We start from the raw sequence: 10,101 nt of genomic DNA, 5'->3' as shown, positions 1-10,101 counted from the left end.
GATTGCTTTCTTTTGCTGTCACTCTCTTTCTTGATTTCTCATCCCACTATGCTGACAGGTATGACGTTTTTAGCGTCCCTCGTCTAAACGCAGCATTAGTCACCAAATCGGCCTTCTCATTACCCTCCACACCCACATGGACAGGGACCCAGTACACGCTTACCACCACTCCTATCCTCTCCAATCCCATTAACAGACTCTGAGTGGTTTCACCTCCTCCACCCATCTCAAACCTATTGGCATCAACTTGGCCGCATACACTGACACATAATCAGTTAACCTGCTTACATACTCTAATATTGAAATCGGGGATATACACCCCTGACCCAAGCCTACCACTGACTTTGAACCATCTGTATATGTCCTTAAAAACAAATAAAACCGATTATCTTTCCACACACCGTCTCACGTCCTCACCCCATTCTCTCCTGCCTTCAATCATGTCCACATCTACACTTGGTTTCGGAAACAACCACAGAGGAATCTTCCCCAATGCAATTTACGGCCCTATCTCTCTCTCCCCCAGTCCATATTCTACCACCTTCAGCCTGATTGTCCACCCATACACCTTCTGCTTACCCACTCCTCGCTCTCAGCATTCCCCAGTTGCCGTGACTGCATGATGTCCTTAACTCCCTTTCAACCTCGCCCAGTACGCTAATGCAAGTTTGTCCCATCTTATCCTCAGTGGCAGTTACCCACTATCCACCTGCAATGCCTCAACAGGTATCATTTTGAAGGCACCCACACATAATCTCAGGGCCCTTGACTGTATCCTATCCAGGCGCTGTAGTACCGTTTTGGCTGCTGATCCATATACAAAGCACCCATAACACACAAAGATGACCTGATCAATGCCTGGTACATATACAACAATGTTTGTCTATACAACCCCCTATCCTGCCACTGCCCTCATGAGGTTCAGCACCTTCATGCACTTAATTTAAATATGCTCAACATGTCTCTTCCACGTAAGCCTTTCATCAAACCACATACCTAAATCCTTAAACTCAGACACCCTACCTATATCCTGACTGTATATTTACAGCCTAACATATTTAACTTTTCTCCTAGAATACACCATAAAGCAGGACTTGGCCACAGACATCCTAAACCCCATGTTAGATACCAATCTTTCACAACTCCCACAGCTTCTTGTATCTTCCCCATCATTGAAAATAAGAATTTGTTCTTAACTAACTTGCCTAGTAATAAAAAATAAAAAAAATACAAGGCCACACTCCCTCACTGTCCCTCTCTTGCGAGCTTGTGACGTCAAGACTCCAAAACATGGTAGCATTTGTTCTTTCAGCAGCCTGGTCTCGCTCTTTACTCTACTGCCCCAACACACTGGCAAATATATTTGTACAGTGGAGGCTCCTCAGAGGAGGAAGGGGAGGACCATCCTCAGGGAATTTCATAAAAATAAAAATAGTGAAACATTTAAAGTTATCTTTTTTAGATAAAACTATACAAAATATATTCACGTCACCAAATAATTTATTAAAACACACTGTTTGGCAATGAAGGTCTACAGTAGCCTCAGCAGCACTCTATAGGGTAACACCATGGTGTAGCTTATATCCTCCTCTGGGTACATTGACTTCAAAACAAAACCTAGGAGGCTCATGGTTCTCACCCCCTTCCATAGACTTATACAGTAATTATGACAACTTCCGGAAGACATCCTCCAACCTATCAGAGCTCTTGCAGCATGAACTGACGTTGTCCACCCAGTCAAAGGATCAGAGAATTAATCTAGTACTGAAAGCATAAGTTACAGCTAGCTAGCACTGCATAAAATGTGGTGAGTAGTTGACTCAAAGATAGAGAAAGACAACAGACAATTTCTTAAAAAATGAAGGAGCAGAGAGAGAGAGAGAAGAAAAAAAAATCCATTTAGCTAGTGAATGCAGCCAGCTAGTTAGCCTACTCAAACACCCGGCTCAAACAGAGGGATGCTATGTTAGCTAGCTGGCTATGACTATCCAACACTGGAACTCTTCCAAGTCAAGGTAAGCTTTTGGTTTTACAAATGTATTGCCACCGGGGCTCCTTAGTGTAACTGCTTACTGACTGTACACTGTACTGCATGATTGTAGCTGGTTTACTAACGCGTTAATTCTATTAGCTATGTTGACTATGACGTTACTTTAGCTAATGGTGACAATGATGTAGACCGTGTGTAGCGGTTATGGTATGGTTTGGCTTGGAAAGGGTTTTTCACCTGGTCACAGACAGCTGATGTGTTGTGCATTGAATTCCACAAACGGAGGGAAAAGGTGAGAGGAAGAGAGCACGTAGATGTGAGAAGGAATATAATGAGCTGTTTGTGTGGCTATGAAAGTTAACTGTTTGCATGTGATCAGGGGTGTATTCATTCCGCCAATACTGTTGAAAAGTGTTTCGTAAACGGAAGCAAATGGGACGACACGGGGATAAACATACCTGAATTTGCCCAATAGAAACTCTTGTTTGCAACTTTTGGACTAATGATTACACCCTAGATCAGCTAGATGCAGGCAAGAGTGTGCAAGGTTGTATTGAATGTGTCACTGTCTGTCACCTCAAATCTTTCTCTCGACCTGTGCACCTACATTGTAAACTTTCATTCATAGGCTAGGTGGTAGCAAGCTAATGGTGGGTATAGGGACAATTTGACTATCATCGATGTTACATTGAGCTGGGTGAATGGAATATGAATGACAGTCATCCAACATGATGTAATAGAAATAAGGCCATGCTCATAAGAACAATAATCGGCTTCCCTCATCGTAAATGGCACCGACCGCCACTGTATTTGTAACTAACACTTCTGTCTGTGACACTGGCATCTACCACTGACAGTTAAATAATAGCCATCCATATTCCAGTTATTGTACATTTTGGCTTAGAATTTAGTGTATTTCACTATTCAGGAACTTGAATAGTGAAATGATACAGAGGTTACCTCTGAAGATTGCATCCTGTGCTGACAGTTCTTCTTGATAGTGTCTTTCACATTCAATATTCAGCTTTTGTGTGATAGTGCAGCAATAATGAATAAAGCAACAGAACACTTATACAGATTTATTGCATCTTTATTTAAATGAAAAATATAAAAACAATACTCGTGACACTTGGATGAGAGTGTATTTGATTAGTGTTTTTAGTTTTTTTTCTTCGTTTTGGTACTTCACAAGAACAGGGTAGGTTGTGCCGATATGCTTCTTGTTATAGTGGTGACAGACGACGTCCACCTCATAGATACCGAAGAACACTGACAGGCTCATTGGGTGAGACCAGGAAACACAGGGTATAAAGAGCAAACTCAAATTCAGGACTGACGCCAACAAAGATGCTGCCTTTGGGTTTCATTCCATTCTTCCAAATGAACTGTAGCGCCAGGATGTGCTTGTTCTTGTCAGGCTGGTTTTGACATAAAAGAGAGAAGAGAGAGACAATGAAGACATACATCCACGAGAAAGAGTCATTTGTTATGCTTGACATATACACAGAGTATGCAAAACATTAAGGGCACCTGCTCTTACCATGACAGACTGACCAGGTGAATCCAGGTGAGAGCTAAGATTCCTTATTGATGTCACTTGTTAAATCTCCTTCAATCAGTGTAGATGAAGGGGAGGAGACAGGTTAAATAAGTATTTTTAAGCCTTGAGACAATTGAGACATGGATTGTGTATGTGTGCCATTCAGAGGGTGAATGGGCAAGACAAACTATTTAAGTGCCTTTGAATAGGGTATGGTCGTTTTTATTTTATTTCACCTTTATTTAACCAGGTAGGCTAGTTGAGAACAAGTTATCATTTGCAACTGCGACCTGGCCACGACAAAGCATAGCAATTTGACACATACAACGACACAGAGTTACACATGGAATAAACAAAACATACAGTCAATAATACAGTAGAAAAAATAAGTCTATATACAATGTGAGCAAATGAGGTGAGATAAGGGAGGTAAAGGCAAAAAAAGGCCATGGTGGCGAGGTAAATACAATATAGCCAGTAAAACACTGGAATGGTAGATATGCAGTGGAAGAATGTGCAAAGTAGAAATAGAAATAATGGGATGCAAAGGAGCAAAATAAATAAATACAGTAGGGGAAGGGGTAGTTGTTTGGGCTAAATTATAGATGGGCTATGTACAGGTGCAGTAATCTGTGAGCTGCTCTGACAGCTGGTGCTTAAAGCTAGTGAGGGAGATAAGTGTTTCCAGCTTCAGAGATTTTTGCAGTTCATTCCAGTCATTGGCAGCAGAGAACTGGAAGGAAAGACGACCAAAGGAGGAATTGGCTTTGGGGGTGACTAGTGAAATATACCTGCTGGAGCGCGTGCTACGAGTGGGTGCTGCCATGGTGACCAGTAAGCTGAGATAAGGCGGGGCTTTACCTAGCAGAGACTTGTAGATAACCTATAGCCAGTGGGTTTGGCGACGAGTATGAAGCGAGGGCCAACCAACGAGAGCGTACAGGCCGCAATGGTGGGTAGTGTATGGGGCTTTGGTGACAAAACGGATGGCACTGTGATAGACTGCATCCAGTTTGTTGAGTAGAGTGTTGGAGGCTATTTTATAGATGACATCACCGAAGTCGAGGATCGGTAGGATGGTCAGTTTTACGAGGGTATGTTTGACAGCATGAGTGAAGGATGCTTTGTTGCGATATAGGAAGCCGATTCTAGATTTAATTTTGGATTGGAGATGCTTAATGTGAGTCTGGAAGGAGAGTTTACAGTCTAACCAGACACCTAGGTATTTGTAGTTGTCCACGTATTCTAAGTCAGAGCCGTCCAGAGTAGGACGGGCGAGCAGGTGCGGGCAGTGATCGATTGAATAGCATGCATTTAGTTTTACTTGCGTTTTAAGAGCAGTTGGAGGCCACGGAAGGAGATTTGTATGGCATTGAAGCTTGTCTGGAGGTTAGTTAGGACAGTGTCCAAAGAGGGGCCAGAAGTATACCGAATGGTGTCGTCTGCGTAGAGGTGTATCAGAGAATCACCAGCAGCAAGAGCAACATCATTGATGTATACAGAGAAGAGAGTCGGCCCGAGGATTGAACCTTGTGGCACCCCCATAGAGACTGCCAGAGGTCCGGACAACAGGCCCTCCGATTTGACACATTGAACTCTATCAGAAAAGTAGTTGGTAAACCAGGCGAGGCAATGATTTGAGAAACCAAGGCTGTCGAGTCTGCCAATAAGAATGTGGTGATTGACAGAGTCGAAAGCCTTGGCCAGGTCGATGAATACGGCTGCGCAGTAATGTCTCTTATCGATGGCGGTTATGATGTCATTTAGGACCTTGAGCGTGGCTGAAGTGCACCCATGACCAGCTCTGAAACCAGATTGCATAGCGTAGAAGGTACGGTGGGATTCGAAATGGTAGGTAATCTGTTTGTTAACTTGGCTTTCTAAGACCTTAGAAAGGCAGGGCAGGATAGATATTGGTCTATAACAGTTTGGGTCTAGAGTGTCTCCTCCTTTGAAAAGGGGGATGACCGCGGCAGCTTTCCAATCTTTGGGAATCTCAGACGATACGAAAGAGAGGTTGAACAGGCTAGTAATAGGGGATGCAACAATTTCGGCAGATAATTTTAGAGAGGGTCCAGATTGTCTAGCCCGGCTGATTTGTAGGGGTCCAGATTTTGCAGCTCTTTCAGAACATCAGCTATCTGGATTTGGGTGAAGGAGAAATGGTGGGGGCTTTGGCGGGTTGCTGTGGAGTGTGCCGGGCAGTTGACCGGGGTAGGGGTAGCCAGGTGGAAAGCATGGCCAGCCGTAGAGAAATGCTTCTTGAAATTCTCAATTATAGTGGATTTACCGGTGGTGACAGTGTTTCCTAGCCTCAGAGCAGTGGGCAGCTGGGAGGAGGTGCTCTTATTCTCCATGGACTTTACAGTGTCCCAGAACTTTTTTGAGTTAGTACTACAGGATGCAAATTTCTGTTTGAAAAAGCTAGCCTTAGCTTTCCTAACTGCCTGTGTATATTTGTTCCTAACTTCCCTGAAAAGTTGCATATCACGGGGGCTATTCGATGCTAATGCAGGACGCCACAGGATGTTTTTGTGCTGGTCAAGGGCAGACAGGTCTGGAGTGAACCAAGGACTATATCTATTCCTAGTTCTAAATTTTTTGAATGGGGCATGCTTATTTAAGATGGTGAGGAAGGCACTTTTAAAGAATAGCCAGCCATCATCTACTGACGGGATGAGGTCAATGTCATCCAGGATACCCCGGCCAGGTCGATTAGAAAGGCCTGCTCGCAGAAGTGTTTTAGGGAGCGTTTGACAGTGATGAGGGGTGGTCGTTTGGTCGCAGACCCATTACGGATTCAGGCAATGAGGCAGTGATCGCTGAGATCTTGATTGAAAACAGCAGAGGTGTATTTGAAGGGCGAGTTAGTTAGGATGACATCTATGAGGGTCCCCGTGTTTACGGATTTGGAGTTGTACCTGGTAGGTTCATTGATAATTTGTTTGAGATTGAGGGCATCAAGCTTAGATTGTAGGATGGCCGGGGTGTTAAGCATGTCCCAGTTTAGGTCACCTAGTAGCACGAGCTCAGAAGATAGATGGGGGCAATCAATTCACATATGGTATCGAGGGCACAGCTGGGGGCAGAGGTAGGTCTATAGCAAGCGGCAACAGTGAGAGACTTGTTTCTGGAAAGGTGAATTTTTAGAGGTAGAAGCTCGAATTGTTTGGGTACAGACTTGGATAGTTATACAGAACTCTGCAGTCTATCTTTGCAGTAGATTGCAACACCGCCCCCTTTGGCAGTTCTATCTTGGCGGAAAATGTTATAGTTAGCGATGGAGATCTCAGGGTTTTTGGTGGTTTTCCTAAGCCAGGATTCAGACACGGCTAAGACATCCGGGTTGGCAGAGTGTGCTAAAGCAGTGAGTAAAACAAACTTAGGGAGTAGGCTTCTAATGTTAACATGCATGAAACCAAGGCTTTTACGGTTACAGAAGTCAACAAATGAGAGCACCTGGGGAGTGGGAGTGGGGCTAGGCACTGCAGGACCTGGATTAACCTCTACATCACCAGAGGAACAGAGGAGAAGTAGATTAAGGGTACAGCTAATGGCTATAAGAACTGGCCGTCAAGCACGTTCGGAACAAAGAGTAAAAGGAGCAGGTTTCTGGGCTCGATAGCATAGATTCAAGGCATAGTGTACAGACAAGGGTAAGGTAGGATGTGAGTACATTGGAGGTAAACCTAGGCATTGAGTAAAGTAATGATGAGAGAGATATAGTCTCTAGAGACTTTTAAATCAGGTGATGTCATCGCATATGTAGGAGGTGGAACAACATGGTTGGTTAAGGCATATTGAGCAGAGCTAGAGGCTCTACAGTGAAATAAGGCAGTAATCACTAACCAGGACAGTAATGGACGAGGCATATTGATATTAGAGAGAGGCATGCGTAGCCAAGTGAACATATGGGTCCAGTGAGTGGTTGGGCTGACTGGGGTCACGTAGGTGCCAGGCGCACCGGTTTGTGTCAAGAACAGCAACACTGCTGGGTTTTTCACACCCAACAGTTTCCTGTGTGTATCAATGGTCCACCACCAAAAGGGCATCCAGCCAACCTAACAACTGTGGGAAGCATTGTAGTCAACATGAGCCAGTATCCCTGTGGAACGCTTGACACCTTGTAGAGTCCATGCCCCAACGAATTGATGCAAACGGGGGTGGGGGGAGGTACAACTCAATATTAGGAAGGTGTTCCTAATGTTTGGTATACTCAGTATATATATATACTGTATATATATCTCTATATCTCACGTCATTTCTAAAGAATACTCTGAAATTGTCAACTCAAAGTCGCATATCTGATTCAACATGATAATCAAAACATACATTCATCATGTCAGTATTTTAAAAAAATCTAAACTGGGGAGAATTTGCGTTCACACTGTAGTGTTGCCTTTAATCAATGTTTCCCAGCTTCACTTGCAAATACAACTGGATCCAGTTATGAAAGCCGATGACCGTGCGGCCCCTTCTGGTCTCTCCGACAAAGACATGCTCAAACCCTGAGGAGTCTGGCCTGGAGGAACATGGGAGAACATTATGAGGCTGGAACATAGAACACCACTGCTTTTCCACCCTCTTCCTGAAGGGATGATATTGAAGAGTAATGGGAGGTCATCCACCTCTTAGATTAGCTTGGTGATGCACACGATGACATGATAGCACAATCTGCGGCTTCACATACTGTACAGCATAAGTGAAAATAGACTACTCTACTCCTAGGAATACACAAAAGCTAAGGCTCCAAGTCAAGTCTCAAGTTATTTTCTTTCCTGCCAAGTCAAGTCTCAATTCATCAAATGTGTGCCTTGAGTTGGTCCAAGTCTCGAGTCGTAAGTCCACACTGTATGCCATTTGAAAAGACAGGCATAAAGACTAAATAAATGAGAGACTGAGGTGACAATACAGCCTTCTTTAATCGTGAATGGATTTCACATTGAACAAACATAACCCTAACCAGTGAAGAGAAAACATTTAGCAGCCTAATGAAGAACTATTTTGACATCTGAAAAGTAACAGTTACATAAGAGGAGAGATTTACCCACTTGCTAGTTCCTCGTCTGGCGTACAGCTCAAACCAGATATGGTAGAGTTGCTCCTTGAATTCCGGTAATCCCTCTGGGGAGTGCGATTTCTCTACTAGGTACTTATGTGCGATCTACAAATGAGAGAAACATATGGAGACAATTTCAATCATGGGGTGTTGATTGACTCACTTTAGCTTGTAAAGGTTCCAACTTGGCCATGGTTCTCCCTGTGAATTGATGTGACATTGAAATGGTTTTAACTTTTTCTGCATGCATCTGTGATTTGACTTATGTTCCTACTCACCAGACTAAATAAAGATACAGTATTCTTGTTACCGACCTATCCACCATATGTTTTAACTGATACCTTCATGGTGGGCATTCGAAGCATGCAGTCCAGAAACTTGTGGTTTTCTGCTTCCTCATCTGGGGTTACAGTCTCAGGCTCACCGGTATCACTTTCATAGTTATCCAGTAGAGAGATAAAGGCTGGAAGAGGACATGCAGATCGGTTTCGAGGGTAGTATGTGTTCTGATCTTACAAAAGGAATATTTTGTTTTGTCTATCCACTCCTCCTGGATGTCAGTACACATCCTGTTTGTATCATGTTCAATTATATTTGAACTCCTGCTACTCTCTACGTACGTAATACATTGCAGATAAGATAGGATTTCCAAAGGAAAATAATGGTATCACACAGGAAACGGTTGAAATCAAAAGTTCATAAAAATGGAAGCACTAACGCTCACACCTCAAGCGTTTACCCTAAAAAAGACTCCTTTTTGAAAATGCTTTCATCGACAAACAAGAATAGAGGATATCCAGCTCCATCACTGTCATCATTCATGTCAGCATTCAGTCCCGGCTTTCCCCTGCACAAAGCACAGCAGAGGAAGAGGAAATCAGTTACACATTACAAATATGTAAGCATTCCCACCAATGACCTAGGGATGAAGCTGTCCACTTTTGTTTAGAAACATTGTATCCTCTTGAAATAAATGAAGCATGACCCAGTGCCCTTTGAAGCTGCAACTCCACATTTGTTTATGAGTCAGGAGATTCCAACAGCAGCATGTTTTCACTGGACTTGCACTCTCTATCTATCTGTGGCACAGTGTCTAACATGCTATTGTGTCCTTTAGAACAGGGATCATAAACTAGATTCAGTCGGGGGCCATTTTTTTTCTTGAGCCGGTGGTCACGGGGCCGGAACATAATTACAAATAATTTGTAGACCAAAAAATGTAACGCAAGACACCCAAACAGATATATTTGACTAAAACATAATAATTTGAAACCTTGCTTAAATTTGTGTACGATCACATACAGTATATCTCGCTATTATGCATGGAAATACTTTGAAACAGATTTCCAAAATTAAAATCACTTGGAGCTGATTTGCTGATGTTTTTACAGTCTTATGTCCAACAATGGGAATAAAAAAATATAAAAAAATAAAAGTGATTTCTCAACAAAAAAAATGTCTTGCTCAGAAAACTTGGGGGGCCAAATCAAAAGCGGGCTAAATTCCGGCCCG

At 43.1% G+C, this 10,101-nt stretch overlaps 1 long non-coding RNA gene across 1 annotated transcript; it reads right to left on the bottom strand.

Annotated features, from left to right (window-relative positions):
- Window positions 1–3,080: 3,080 nt before the first annotated feature.
- LOC139537779 (uncharacterized) lies at window positions 3,081–9,759 on the bottom strand. The gene is made up of 3 exons (XR_011667598.1): window positions 8,931–9,759; window positions 3,531–8,694; window positions 3,081–3,408 (listed from the first exon to the last, which is right to left on the bottom strand). It is a non-coding gene; the product is annotated as an uncharacterized lncRNA (long non-coding RNA).
- Window positions 9,760–10,101: the final 342 nt, after the last annotated feature.

This window comes from Salvelinus alpinus, chromosome 13, assembly GCF_045679555.1.
Source record: "Salvelinus alpinus chromosome 13, SLU_Salpinus.1, whole genome shotgun sequence".
Lineage (NCBI taxonomy): Eukaryota > Metazoa > Chordata > Actinopteri > Salmoniformes > Salmonidae > Salvelinus > Salvelinus alpinus.
Note: the sequence above shows the minus strand (reverse complement) of the source record. Positions and strands in the feature narration are given on the sequence as shown.